The sequence below is a fragment of the Ochotona princeps genome, chromosome 3 (assembly GCF_030435755.1).
Source record: "Ochotona princeps isolate mOchPri1 chromosome 3, mOchPri1.hap1, whole genome shotgun sequence".
In the NCBI taxonomy this organism is placed as follows: Eukaryota; Metazoa; Chordata; class Mammalia; order Lagomorpha; family Ochotonidae; genus Ochotona; species Ochotona princeps.
In genome coordinates this window covers 89,959,268-89,974,235 of record NC_080834.1, presented here as the reverse complement: position 1 = coordinate 89,974,235, position 14,968 = coordinate 89,959,268, and the positions used below count along the sequence as shown (strand labels likewise).

At 46.4% G+C, this 14,968-nt stretch overlaps 1 protein-coding gene across 5 annotated transcripts in view; it reads left to right on the top strand.

Annotated features, from left to right (window-relative positions):
- Positions 1–14,968, top strand: part of ZNF148 (zinc finger protein 148) — a 154,929-nt gene that overhangs the window by 13,654 nt on the left and 126,307 nt on the right. For 2 of the 5 annotated variants that reach the window (XM_058662016.1, XM_058662012.1), the window contains exon 2: positions 14,418–14,544. The exons of the other annotated variants lie outside the window; for them this stretch is intronic. The gene's annotated coding sequence lies outside the window, so the exon portion shown is untranslated. The remainder of the gene's footprint in view (positions 1–14,417; positions 14,545–14,968) is intronic. 5 annotated transcript variants of the gene reach the window in all.

Below are 14,968 nucleotides of genomic sequence, written 5' to 3'. Positions count from 1 at the left end.
GTCATAAAAAGGCTGAGGGACAGTTTTCAGTTGTATGGGAGGTTAGTGAATCAGAGTATGCAGTGGTTAGGATTGGAAATACAAGGGGGGGGGGGTGAGGCTGAAGTCCTGGCTCGCTGTGGTAGTATGCACTTGCAGCTTATGAGCAGTGTGGTGGGCTGTGTGCATGTGAAGGCTTCAGAACTCAGGAAGGTCGGGGTGTGGGAAGTCTTTAGCATGCTTGTAGAAGTCATGGAGAATGATGGTTGAGTATGGACAACACAGAGTTGAAGTGTCTGGAGAATGAGTGACCTAAGTGAGTTAAGAAAACTACAGGCATTTTCTTCTTCTTTAACTACTTGACTAACAGTGTGAGTGGACCTGGGGTTGAGTCCCTTTATCAAGAGACTGACATTGCCAGTTTGTGGAAGCAGGTGGTCCAGAAAAAGCCACGTTTGAGTTAAGGTGAAGAGGCAAAACATGATATAAATGTTTGAGGTATTGAAATTGAGGGAAATAAAAATATTGTTAGATTTACTAACCTTTTGATTTCTTTATAAAATAAAATAATATTTGGAAAAATCATAACTTCATCTACATTATTCTGATGCAGATTCAACTGAGGGATATTTGTGGATTAGCAATGAGACTGGATAAAATGGAGGTGGAGGTGAAAAGCGAAGAATGTGGGGCAGTTTGTTGGCAACACAACATGGACAAGTCGATAGAAGGCAGTAAATGGAGGGACTGGAAGTGAATGAGGAGGTGGGCGGTGACCTGTATGTGAATAAGAGCAGGAAGGAGAAGGGAAAGGAGTACCTAGTAGCAGAGAAAATGTGGGTAGACATGCCGCCCGGGAAACAGCCATAGTGCCTGGGTGACTCAGGCGTGGCAGCGAGGGTAGAAAGGACACATCCAAGTTCCTAAGGTGGCCCCCTTTTGCTCTGTCCTCCCATTGTACTTAGTACCCACAGCAAGATAGAGAAAATGCTTTCTTGGCTTATTTTAGTTCATGTTTATCTTTTGAGTTTCTGTAAAGGAGCTGTTTTGCCAATTCTGGAAACAAAATTTACCTGAAACTGAGACTTTACCTTTTTTTTGGTCTTGAGCATTAGAATCGTGGGGGTTTAAAGCTTATCTTCCACTTAGTTACCTCTGTTGCTGGTATTTAAGACTTAGACCAGGCCCTTTTTTCTTTGGCTTGTGTTTCGACTCTCAAGCTTTAGTTTGTCCAGTTCTAAATCATGGTATTTCAGTGGTATTTTTGTCAAACTTTGTTTTCCATCACTTCTTCCCTTTTACTGGCTTCTGGATTCTCAAGCACTTTACCTAGCAGTGGTTATTTAACTTTTTAAAGGATTTATTTATTTACTTGAAAGGCAAAATTAGAGAGAGAAAGAAATAGATTTCTCTGTATTTGCATTCTGTCCCTCCCATGATTCTGCAACCTCTCAGCAAAGAGCACTTTCCTTTTCTGGGTTTAGGTCAGAGTTTTTGATGTTAGTGTATGTTTCAGAGGGAAAGAGAGGGAGAAGACACAGAAACACGAAATGACAGTGAGCAAAATATTGTGATAATACATAGAATGGGTGGTGTTCCATCCTGGTGCTGCCTTGTTTCCGAATCTCTGCCCGTGTCTAGCTCTGGACAGTCCTCTTGCTTTGTTCTGCTTCTGCACCTGTGATGCAGTGTGTGATGAGGAAGCCTCCACAGAGATCCTGGAGGGCCCAGCTTCCCAAACGTGGGGATAGGATGTAGCAGTGTGGTCTGATTGTTCTAGGATCATTTCTAGGTTCTGTTGTTGGGCGGTGGGGAGAGAAGAGGTGTTCTGTGTGGTTTTTTTTTTTTTTTAAAGATTTATTTATTTTTATTGGAAAGGCAGATATACAGAGAGGAGGAGAGACAGAGAGGAAGATCTTCCATCCAGTGGTTCACTCCCTGGAGCTGAGCCAATCCAAAGCCAGGAACTTCCTGCAGGTCTCCAGGTCTTCCACGTGGGTACAGGAACTCAAGGCTTTGGGCCGGCCTCAACTGCTTTCCTAGGCCACAAGCAGGGAGCTGGATGGGAAGTGGAGCTGCCGGGATTAGAACTGGCGCCCATATGGGATCCCGGCGTGTTCAAGGTGAACTGCTACGTTATTGCGCTGGGCCCCTGTGTGGAGTATTTTGAGGAAAATGTTGGGAATGATTAAAGAAATGGAGAGAGGCATGTTTGAAATGATGACTAGAGTAGTTTGACACAAGCTGGAAGTGGGATACTTGGAAACCTAGGCTGGCGTGGGATTTCCCTTGTAAAATGGAGAACCGATATCTAAGGGCTTATGATGACTGGGTGACTGTGTCCTGCTAAGTCCTGTATTTGTCAACTTGAACACACTTGTCTGTGTAGATGGGTAGAATGGTAGTGAGAGTGCATCCATCTGAATAGCTTGTATAATTAGTCTTTAGGGAAAATGGCCCGGTAGTGAGGAATGTTGAAACCGTTTCATAGAGAATATTTTAAAAGATTGTTGTCAAGTTATTTTTTATTTATTTATTTTTATACATTTGGTTTTTTTTAAAGTTTTTTATTTATTTTTTTAATTTTTATTACAAAGTCAGATATACTGAGAGGGGGAGAGATAGAGAGGAAGTGGAGCTGCCGGGATTAGAACCAGTAGCCATATGGGATCAAGATGAGGACCTTAGCCACTAGGCCACGCTACCGAGCCCGATTGTTGTCAAGTTATTAGAGGTATACTTTAGAAATGGAAGCTTTCAGCAGTTGGTGGCCTCTTTGAGGGCCCTTTGAGGGGCAGATTTGTTTATTAAATTGCAAAGTGTTAGTTCTTAGGGAGTAAGGAAACAGATAAAAACAGTGCTGGAGCAGGTTGTAGAGGTTGTGTTTGAGTTGATCTGGTTGGTGTTGATAAAAATTCTAGAGGTTAACTGTGGAGAGATTTTTGCGTAGCTGAAATAGAGGTGCTATGGAAGGGACTTACGCAGCTTGTCACTATTAGAAAAGTAAACTTCAAAAAAGTTCAGATGGCAAGATGGCCTAGAGATGATTTTTGGGGAAAATGTGGCAAAGGCAGCCAAAAGATGAAATGCATCACTTACGGAGAAAGAAGAGGGAGAACTGAGGCAGGTTACTGAAAGGCCTTTTACTGTTAAGACTGTTCTGGGGTGTGATGTGGACTACTACTATTCATTCTGGGCTCACTAAGGAAAAGGGACTTAATTAAGCAGACCGTGCTTTGTAGGGGAGTGAATTTTTACCAAGGGCAATCAAATGTAATAACTTTATTTAAGATACCCAGGAAGTGGGGAGCCCAGCCGCACTTATCTGTTGGCTTTTCTGGCTGCGGGCTCAGCAGCGGCAGCGGCGGCGGCAGGGAAACCGCGATTTGTGCGCACACTCGGCCTTTTCGGGGACGCTACACTCAAGTGAGCAGGCCCTGGGACCCCGGCGCAGCGGGAGGGGCTCTGGCCACGCGGCTCCCACGGTTTTCTTTTGTTGAGGGGTGTGTGTGTGTGTGTGTACGTGGACGCACGCGCTTGCGTGAACCCGAGTGCTGGCTGGCAGCGGAGCGTGTGTGTGTGTGTGTGTGTGTGTGTGTGTACACGTGGACGCACGCGCGTGCGTGGACCCGAGTGCTGGCTGGCAGCGGAGCGCGCACGATCCCAGGCTTAGCCTGCCGAGGTGGGGCGCTGGAGCCCTTGCGGCGGCCTGGCCTCCCTGACATCGTCTTCCGGGTCGTCCGGCAGGCGCAGCGTGGGGGCCCCTTCTCTGAACGAACTGGGAAACTAAGTGAGTGGCTTCTGGGTGGCTAACAAGTGTCTACCTCACTGCGTGGTTGGGGGTGGGGGTGAGGGTGGCTGCCGCAGGCCGTTTGACCCTCCTCCTCTCCCTCCTAACTCCTTTTTACAAAACCTCCATTGCGCTGCATCGTGTTTACAGTCTGTGGGCTACGGAAAGTCGGCAGGGTAACTTGGTCTAGGAGAGGATTTATTTTTTAACTTTGTGTCAGAAGCGACAGATGTACTGCATGCTTATGTTAGTTGCACTAGTAAAATCTGCATGCTTAGTGGTAAGAACAATCCTAAGGCCTTTCTAGATTTAGGTTATGGGGCAAACTTTTGCTCTCCAGACTATGCAAAGCACTTTTTTTCCCCTGACATTGCCAGGAAATAACTACTTGTATACTAGACCAAAAGCTAATTAAGAAATGTGAAAGTTGAACTTTTCCCAAAGCTTGTTTTTAAAAAACAGCTTTTTTTGTTGTTGCTTTATGCAATAATTGTGATTTGTTTAGTTTGCATACAAATTTTGCAGAATTGACTAAAAACAATATTTCTTACTAATTTTATATAGAGCAATAGTAGAGATACCAGTTTTGAAATTTCAAGTATGTTAAATGTTGCTATAAATAAAATCCTATTCAGATTTATTAAATCTAAAAATATGTTTGCAGTTGTGCTTTGGGTGCGGGAGTTAGTCCTGGGTTTCTGTGTGCTTGTTTCTGGGCAGATTTTCAATATTGTCAGCATGATATGGGCGTAGAACCTTAACCTGAGTGAATGATTTGCTTGAGATTACCAGTCTGTTTTGCAGCTGGGAATAGACTCTGGGTCTCTTATTCCCAGTCTGATGACCTATCCGAGAATAGACTGAGGAAACTGGGTATTTATCTGTTTGTTGGAAAATGTGGCTCAGTTAATTTTATAGTGAGTATTAAAGAGCTAAAAATGTTAATGTGGGAATGTCTCATTTTCTGTGTTAACATTGAAATGTGATTGCTGTTCACTGGGCTTCTTTGACCTCTTTGAAAACATAAAGGGCTTGAGGACATTCTTGTTGCTTTTAATTGGATTTATATCACATTTACATTTGATTAAAATAGATGCTTTTGGTGTTTAGCTCTGGTGGATGTGGGTATCCTCAGTGGTTAGAGAAGAGCAAGTAACTGGAATTGTTTAGCCTCCTGGCAGATGCTGGAGAGAGGAGGAATTATGTGTACCTCATTACTTTCTTTGAAACCTTTGCCCCTCTTCATTGAGGGTGCTTCTCAAGGTGTATGGACTTCTTGTGGATTTCCCACACAGCTTTAATACAGCAGCCACACAAAACAATATTTGGTTAATATTTTTCAGTAGGCCTCATTCAGAAGGGAACCTTTGCTTCCTAGGGTGTATAAGTTACAATTGTACCTTTTTGTTTTGTTGGAAAATATTGTTAGCTTTTCTTGCTGTATTACAAAACACACACACATGCACACAGTATTTCTTTGGAATCCTTAAAAGTACTTCGAAGTTTCTAATACAACACTGCTCAGACCTGAGGTGGTTTTGATGACACCTGTAGACATTTTTGGTTGTCACTGGGGCACTTTGCTCGCTTCTAGTGGGTACATGCTAAGCATCCTACAGTGTATTTGATGGTCTCCACACAAATAACTAGAGTGAAATGCCAGTATTGCTGTATGGTTGTTGAGGTGCAGTGGGTTAAGCTGCTCCTTAGGACACCTGCAACCTGTTATCAAGTGCTTAGTTGAAAATTGGCTACTCTGTTTTCTGTTCCTTCCTTCCTTCCTCCCTTGCTTTCTTCCTTCCTTCCATTTAAAGATTTATTTGTTTTTGGGCCCAATGTGGTAGCCTAGTGACTAAAGCTCTCGCCTTGAACTTGCCAGGATCCCATATGGGCACTAGTTCTAATCCCAGCAGCCCCACTTCCCATCCAGCTCCCTGCTTGTGGCCTAGGAAAGCAGTGCAGGACATCCCAAAGCCTTGTTACCCTACACCCATATGGGAGACCTGCAGGAAGCTCCTGTGGCCCTCAGGAAGTGAATCAGCAGGTGGAAGATTTTCTCTGTCTCTCTTCCTCTCTGTATATCTTTAAAGATTTATTTTACTTCTATTGGAAATTCAGATATACAGAGAGGAGGAGAAACAGAGAGGAAGATCTTGTGTCCATTGAATCACTCCCAAAGTGACTGCAATGGCTGAACTTGAGCCGATCCAAAGCCAGGAGACCAGAGCTTCTCCTGGGTCTCCCATGCGGATGTGGGGTCCCAAGACTTTGGGCTGTCCTTGACTAATTTCCCAGACCACAAGGAGTAGGATGGGAAGTGGAGCAGCTGGGACACGAACCAGCGCCCATATGAGATCCTGGCACTTGTAAGGTGAGGACTTAAGACACAGAGTCAGTGTACTTGCCATGTTACTCTGGCTTGCAGATCAATAGATCAGTCTTACATGGAGGAGTGGTGGGAGCTGGCATTTTGGTATTGTGAAGAGAGCAGTCGCCTATGATGCTGGCATCCCATATGAGCACACGTTCATATCCCAGGTATTTCAGTTCTAATCCAGCTTCCTGCTAGTGGCCAGGGGAAAGCAGCAGAGGATGGCCAAAGTGCGTGGACCCTTAACGCCCACTTGGGAGACCTGGATGAAGCTACTGGCTCCTGGCCCTGGCCATTGTGGACACCTGTGAAGTGAACAGCAGATGGAAGATCGACCTCTCTCCATCTCTCTCTCCCTCTCTCTCTCTCTCTCTCTCTCTGTAACTCTGACCTTCAGACAAAACAGACCCAGATACTCTTTTTTTGTTTGTTTTTATTTTTAACATTGTTTACTTAATTGAAAGGGATGCATGCTCATGTGGGTCTCCAATTAGGATGGGAGGTGTCCAAGTATGGAGCAAGGTGGGTGGGACACATGTTTCAATATTTTTTTTTCCCTGTGTCTGCAGGGAGGGAGTTCTCAGACTACATTATTACCTGCGGATGGGTGATGGTCATTTGATGATGTCCTAGAGACCTTGATGTGGGGAGGAGTGTTCCAAGGGAAGTTACTTGAGTGATATGGATAGTTCTGAGACAGTTGTTGGTTTTGTTGCTCCAGGGTTGAGAAAATCCTTTCCAAGGTGTATTAGCTGACCAAATCCACCTTAGTGCATCCACAAGCCCAGGAGCATGTTGCAAAGCTTGAGGAGGAGAGTGGTCAACCTGTTCTGCTTTCTATCCTCTGATGAGGCACTTGACATTCTCTGCTGACCCAGAGGAGCTGGCCGTCACATATTGGTGGGTGCAGTTGCCCAGTCAATCTTGTACCTAGCCCCATCTCTCATGCAAAGTGATGGGTGCTGAAGCTTAGCCCAGTCCAGCCTAGCCTGCCACAGACTTACTCCTTATGCGTACCAGCAGATGCTGTCGCCTGATCAGGGTGACCCCCAATAACTGTCACCAAACCCCCCATCCTCCCGCCCTGGTTTTTGTGTGTGCATGCCAGTCCCTGCTTTGACCTAGCCCGGTGCATCCTGCATCGCATCTGGCTCCTGTGCATACCCATGAGTGCTGCAGCTTAACTCAGCCCAGTCTGCCACCAGCCTGGCTCTTGTGCTCTCCAGTGGCAGCTGTAGCCTAGCAGAGTAGTGCCCGCAGTTTCCTTACCAAGTGCACTCCCAGCTCCAGCTCTTGTACCTGCCAGGGAGTACTGCAGTCCAGGCATACATAACCTACCAGGCCCTGGCACTTTCCAGAAGGGTCTGTGGGCTAGCTGGGCTGGTTACCACCCATTCTGGCTCTGGTGGATGTCAGTGAATGTGGCAATCTATCCCAGCCTGGTTTACCCCCAGTCTCAGTTCTCATGAAGCCCAGCCCAGCAAAGGAGCCCCTAAAGTTTCCCTACAGACCTAGCTTCCAGCCTCTGAGTCTTGCACATGCCAGTGGGTGCTGTGGCCCAGTCTGAGATGTCCTGCCCCTAGTCTTGGCGTTTGCCAGGAGGTTCCACAGCCTTACTCAATCTGGCCCCCTCCTAGTTCTAGCTCTTATCTGCAGGTGCGGCAGCCTAGCCCAGTCTGGCCCATCCCTGTCGCCCATGTGAACTGGCATGTGTTGTGGTCCTGCCTGACCTGGTCTGTGACCCATCCTGGCTCCTGATTATGCCAGTGTGTGCTGTGGGTTGGCTCAGCCTGGCTTGTTCCCAGACCTGGCTCACACATATGCCAATGGATGTTTCAACCCAGCCTGGCCTGGCCTATCCCACCCTCAGTCCTGACTCACAGTCACCAGCAGAAGCTTCAGCATAACAGGGAAATTTCCCAGGTTCCCCTACCAGATCCTGCTCCCAGCCCTGGATCTTTTGTGTTCCAGGAGATACTGCAGTCCAGCTTTACATGGCTGGCCACAGTCCTAGCACTCAGTGGCAGGTACTGTGGCTTAGCCCGACTGCCCTGCACCCATTTGGGCTCTTGCTGCAGCCTAGACTATACTGGCCTACCCCTGACCTGGCTCTGGTGCTCTGGCCTAGCCAGGTCTATCCCACACCCAGTCTCTTGTGAGTGCCAGTGGGTATTGGAGCCTACCCCTGTCTGGCCAGTCCCCAAACCCAGACTAGATGCATGCTGGTGGTGCTTCAGCCTTGCCTAGCTGGGTGTGGCCCACACCCTGTCTTGGCTCTAGTGCGTGCCTGTGGTACTGAAGCCTGGCACAGCCTAATCTACCCACAGACCTGACCCCCACAGATGCTGACCAGTGCTGCAGCCTTACCTGGCTTGGCCCACCCCTTGACCCAGCTGCTGTGTTCTCCAGCGGGAACTGTGGCTTAACAGGGGGATTTCTCATGCTCCTTTACCAGGCCAGGATCTCAGGTATATTGGCATGTGCTGTGTCCTGCTTGGCATAGTTTGCCCTCAGTCCTGGCCTTTGCATGTACTGACAGTGCTGCATGCTGGCCCAGCCAGCCCCTTTCCAGTGCCAGCTCCCGTGAGTCAAGTGAGTTCTCTGATCTAGCCTGGCTCAACCTGTCACCATCCCCAGTTCCCCAAGCAAACTGGTGGGTGCCACAGTCAAGAGGTTAGCCCACTTGTTTCCTACAGAATCTGCTCCCAGATCTGGTTCTCTCCTGTTCTGGTGGGTGCTGCAGCCCAGCCTGATGTGGCTTACCCCTTGCTGCAACATTGTGAGGGTAGGTACTATGGTCTAGCCCAGCAAGGCTTGCCTCCCAGCCCCAGCTTTTGTGTGTGCCAGAGGGTGGTGGGCAAGTGCCTTGGCCTGACCTAAACATGCCCTCCAGTTTCCCCCCTGTAAACCACTCTGTCTCAGCTCTCTTGCCTACCTGTAAGTGCAGTGGCTAGGACCGTAGAAGCCCACAGAAGTCATTCCTTCTCTGTCAAACCTGCCCTCAGCCATTCCCACTCCAGTGTGTCCCCAGGCCTTCTTCCTCAGCAGTCGGCAGTCCCCTTGCCTTGAGGCCCTTGGAGGGCTGGTATTCCCTGCCTTCCGCTCTTATCTTTAAAAAAAGAGAAATAGAATAAGCAACTATGCTGGCATACTGGTGTAGTTAACACATTGGTATTAACCAGGCACAGACTGCACGCCAACATTGACTGCTTGTCTCCCAGCAGTGTAATACTTGCCTAGGTAAAGCAACCTACACTGTTATCTCCAGCTGGAATAACCAGATAACCTTTAAACAAGTCTGTAGTGCTGAAGTTCATCTAGTTGGTTCCTAGTAACATCTCCCAAATAATTCAAAACTATGAAAGTAGTTTATTATGTAATTAATAGCTTTATATCACATATGATATGAATCTTAGTCCAGAGTTGTTATCAGAATGACGAAGGAATGCAGGTGATAAAGTATATTGTAGAACATTAGAATACAGGATTTTGGATATGGAAGAGTAGTAAGTCTATAGTTGAAGAAATGATGTTTCAGAGAGATTATCTGTGGTCCCAGATAATGTATAAGTCAGGTCTCTTGTTACTTCTTTTTTTCCTCCGTTGGAAAGTCAGATTTACAGAGATGAAGAGAGATAGAAAAGTCTTCCATCCACTGGTTCACTCCCCAAGTCGCCACAAAGACTGGAGCTGAGCTGGTCTGAGCCAGGAGCCAGGAGCTTCTTCAGGGTCTCCCACGCAGGGGCAGGGTCCCAAGGCCTTGGGCTGTCCTTGACTAATTTCCCAGGCCACAGGCAGGCAGCTGGATGGGAAGTGGAGCAGCCGGGAGAAGAACCAGTGCCCATATGGGATCCTGGTGGATGCAAGACGAGGGCTTTAGCCACTACGCTATTGCACTGGGCCCAAGTCTCTTGTTATTTCTATTATAATTTAGTTTTTAATTGTTTATGAAAATTAATTTTTATCATGTTAATGTGGAAAATGGCATTTTTTTCTTGCTGTACAAGTTAAATAACAAAAGCTTTAAATAATTGCATTGTGAGAAGTATCAAGTACTTTTAAGAGAATTATTGTTTTTTCAAATTCGCATGTTTGTTGAGTGCTGCATTTAGCAAGGTGTTATAACCATTACAAACTTTTCAGTTTTGTAATCAGCGTTTTGGGAAAATGTTTGAAAGTTCTAAAAAATGTCACATGTAAGTTGTTAAACAATTATTTCCATTTTATTTCAAAGGCGGAGAGAGAGGTGTTGTCTATCTGCTGCTTCACTTCCCAGATGCCTACACTGGGCTGAAGCTAGGAGCCTGGAGCTCCGTGCAGATCTCCACTGCAGGAGGCAAGGGCCCGTGTACTTGGGCTGCTGCTTCCCAGACTGTACAGCAGCCAGATACTGAGTCTCTTCAATGTAGGATGCAGGGATTCCAAGTGATTCCCCCTCTTCTTCCCGGACACCCATCGCAAAATCTTGAAACACAGTGAAAGTTCAGTGTGATGTCTTAGGCCCAATTTTTAATTTATATCTATCCAAAATTATTAAAATATCTTAACTTTTTAAAAAAGATTTATTTTCTTTTGAAAGTCAAATATACAGAGAGGAAGAGAGACAGAGAGGAAGATCTGTTTGATGATTCACTCCCCAGGTGACTGCAATGGCTGGAGCTGAGCTGATTCAAAGCCAGGAGCCACGAGCTTCTTTCGGGTCTCCCATACAAGTGCAGGGTCCGAAGGCTTTGGGCTGTCCTCGACTGCTGTCCCAGGCCACAGGCAGGGAGCTAAATGGCTAGCGGGCAGCTGGAATTAGAATCAGCGCCCATATGGGATCCTGGTATGTGTAGGGCGAGTACCTTAACTGCTAGGCTAATGTGCTAGACCCAAAATATCATAACATTTATTGAGTGAAAATCACTATAATGGTAAATTGTTGTGCTGATTGTAACCTTAGAAAAAGATTTGATGACCTGGTGTTATGATGCAGTAGATTAAACCACTGTCTGCAACATTGGCATCCCATGAGCATTGAGTTCGACTCACAACTGCTCCCTTTGGATCCAACTTTCTGCTGATGTACCTGGAAAAGCAGCTGAAAATGGTCCAAGTTCTTCGGACCCAGCACTCCTGTGGGAGACCCAGATGGAGTTCCTGGCTCCTGGCTTCTGCCTGACCCAACCCTGGCCATTGCAACCATTTGGGGGAGTGAACCTATGGATGAAATTGTTTTTCTCTCTCTTTTTCACACCCCCTGCTTGTCTCTCCTCCCCAACTTCTCCTCTTCCCCCACTTCTCTCTGTGACTGCCTTTCAGATGCATAAATCTTAAGAAACATTCGCTGAAGGGTGGGGGGAGTTGCTCGGTCATTTTCAGAGAGCTTGATTCTGAGTGAAGGGCAAAGGGCCTGTGGGAAGCACAGAGGAGGATGGGTCACAGCAGTGGTGCTGGAGGTCACCAAGCCGTGCACGGCTGAAGCAGCCTGCTTGTCAGATTTCCAATATCAGGTGACTTACCCTGATTTCAAATGTATTCCTTTCACTTGGCGTATCGCCAAAGTTGAGTTGGTTGTTAGAGTTTATGTGTTTTCTATGTCCTAGAAAATGAGTTTGAAAACATGAGGTGCAGTGCAGGTAAATAAGATGTAAATTGAATGTTTGTATGAAATATTTTAAAGTTATTTAAGCAGGATATTGTTAGAAGATGATGTAATTGTTTTTTTTTTTTTTTTAGTTTTTATTTGAGAAGCAGAGAGCAAGAGCAAGAGCAAGTTCTTACCTGCTGGCTGGTTCCTTCCCCAGATGTTGACAGGGGTGATGTCTGGTTAGGGCCTGGGGCTGCAGGGCCAGGACAAAAGGCTCAGGAGTTAGGGATCTGGGTTCCTGGCAGCAGTACCTCAGCTGTTGGAACAGTCACCACTGGCTCCTCCGATCTTCACCAGCAGGGCACTGGGGTCAGGAGCGCAGGCTGGGAATCAGGCCCTGGACTGCATAAGGACTGTGGGTGTCCTAAAGCTTGATGAATGTTCCTCAGTAGTATTTTCTTTGTATAAAAAAATGAAACAAGACAAAAGACTTTACCATAAGTAAAAAGAAACCAAGACTTTACCATAAGTAAAGATTTTTAAAAAATGTTTCATGTGAGAAATTCATAGGTGTGGGTGTTGTGATATAGTGGATTAAGTCACCACATGGGACAACATGTTGCATGTAGGAGTACCTGGAATCTAGTATAGTCTCTGCTTCCAATCCGGCTTGCTGCTAACATGTACCATGGGAGGAAGCAGGTGATGGCACCAGTGCCTGGGTCCTTGCCATCTGTGTGAGAAATCTGGATGGATTTCTGCACTCCGAGCCTCCTAGCTTCGGCTTAGTCTGCCTTGGCTGTTGGTGAAGTTTGGGGAATGAACCAGCAGATGGAAGATATCTTCCTTTGTCAGTCTTCCCTCAAATAAAAAGTGTGTTTAAGAAAGTTTGTAGGGGCTAGGGTTGTATAGCAGGTAAAGCTGTTGCCTGTGACAGGCATCCCATGTGGGTGCTGATTCATGTTGTAGTTGCCCTCCTCCCAATCCAGTTCCCTGTAATGGTCTTGGAAAAGCAGTGGAAGATGGCCCAAGTATTTGGACCCTTACCACCCATGTCGGGAGACCCTGATGATGCTCCTGGCTTTGGTCTGGCTCAACTCTGGCCATGAAGCCATCTGGAGAATGAAACAGTGCATGGAAGAACTCTCTCTGTCTCTCTGTACTCTGCCTTTCAAATAAATCTTTAAAAAAGTATGGAGGAAACAGAAAATGCATATTAGAAAAAAGAAAATAAAAAAGAAGAACTGATGTTAATATGTTGATAAAATGGCTTTGCTGTAGTTTGGCCTACCTCATATTTTGGAAGCACTTAAATAGATGAAAAGACAATGCTGTTCTCAAACATCACTAGCCATGACTGCTCTGCCTTTAGCAGTTAGTGCTAGGAGCGGGGCTGGTTGCTGAGGGAAATGATCTTGTGGTTAGGTGGTAGGAGCTTGCAGGCTTACCTCTTGGGCTGGGGAGGGATACTGAAGGTTCAGCGGCTCACCAGCATCTGATGGAGGCCACTCATCTCTGTAATCAGGCTTCATAAAAAGCCCAAAGCTATGGGCTTGTTCTGGTTACACTTCCCCTGAGAGTAGTGCACATCCCCAATTGGCCTCAATGGCTGGAGCTGAGATGATTTGAACCCTGGAGCCAGAAACCTCTAATGGGTCTCTCGCATGGGTGCAGGAATCCGAAGACTTGAACCATCCTCCACTGCTTTCTCAGGCCATTAGCAGGGAGCTAGATCAGAAGTGGAATAGCTGGGATTGGAACTGGTGCCTGTGTGGGATGCTGGTACCCATCCCAGGCCCCATAGTTTAGTTTTTTTAAAAAAAGATTTATTTATTTATGTATGTATGTATGTATGTATGTATGTATGTATGTATTTATATTGGAAAGGCAGATATACGGAGAGCAGGAGATACAGAGAGAAAGATCTTCCACCTGATGGTTTACTCCCCAAGCGGCCGCAATGGCTGGAGGTGAGCCAGTCCAAGTCAGGAGCCAGGAGCTACCTCCGGGTCTCCACGTGGTGCAGAGTCCCAAGGTTTTGGGCCGTCGTTGACTAATTTCCCAGGCTACAAGCAGAGAGCTGGATGGGAAGTGGGGTCACCAGGATTAGAACCGATACCCATATGGGACCCCAGCACATTTAAGACGAGGACTTTATTTATTTATTTTTTTAAAGATTTATTTATTTTTATTACAAAGTCAGATGTACAGAGAGGAGGAACGACAGGAAGATCTTCTGTCCGATGATTTACTCCCCAAGCGACCACAACGGTCAGTGCTGCGCCAATCCGAAGCCGAGAACCAGGAACCTCTTCCGGGTCTCCCACATGGGTGCAGTGTCCCAAGGCTTTGGGCCGTCCTCGACTGCCTTCCCAGGCCACAAGCAGGGAGCTGGATGGGAAGTGGAGCGGCTGGGATTAGAACCTGCACCCATAATGGGATCCCGGCACGTTCAACGCGAGGACTTTAGGCGCTAGGCCACGCCGCAGGGCCCTAAGACGAGGACTTTAGCCGCTATGCTAGGCCCCACAGTTTAGTTTTTTTAAATAGTTGCAAAAATATATAAGATCTACCTTTTAAAAAAATGTATGTTAGAAACATGTGTTTTTAAAAATTTGTATTTGAGCTGGGGGGATGGAGAAATAGAAAGAGAATGACAGCTCACCACGTATGCAGAAGGTGCTCTAATGTGTTGGTTTACTCCTCAGATGCCTGTGGTGGCTAAGCTAGGCTGAGGCTGAAGCTGGGAGCCTGGAACTCAATTTGGAAAACTCAATTTGGGTCTGCATGGGCAGGAAGCCGGAGTCAAGAGCTGACACTGGAAATTCAACCCAGGTACTCAGCTACGGGATGTGGCTAAATGCCTGTTCTTGTTAAAATTTTCAGTGCTCAGTACAGTGTTTTTAACTTGCATTGTTAGTCAGCAGATCTCCTTTTTCATTTTGTGTGGTTGAAACTTGGTTCCTGAATAGCAGCAGCTCTCTGCTTCTGCCTTCCCCCAGCTCCTAGCAACTGCCATCCCTCTTTGTCCTTCTCTGAGGGACTCCTTAGAGACCTCGGATCAGTAGGACCACAGAACTTTGAACTTCTGTGATGGACTCACTTTGCTTAACATAATGTTATCAAGGCTTATCCATGTGATTGAATATTACAGAGTTTGTTTTTCTGTGGGTAAATACCCATAGTAGATTTGCTGGAATGTATTGTAGTTCTTGCTTAGTCTTTTAAGAAGCCTACAAAAGTTGCTTGGTGGTTGCAT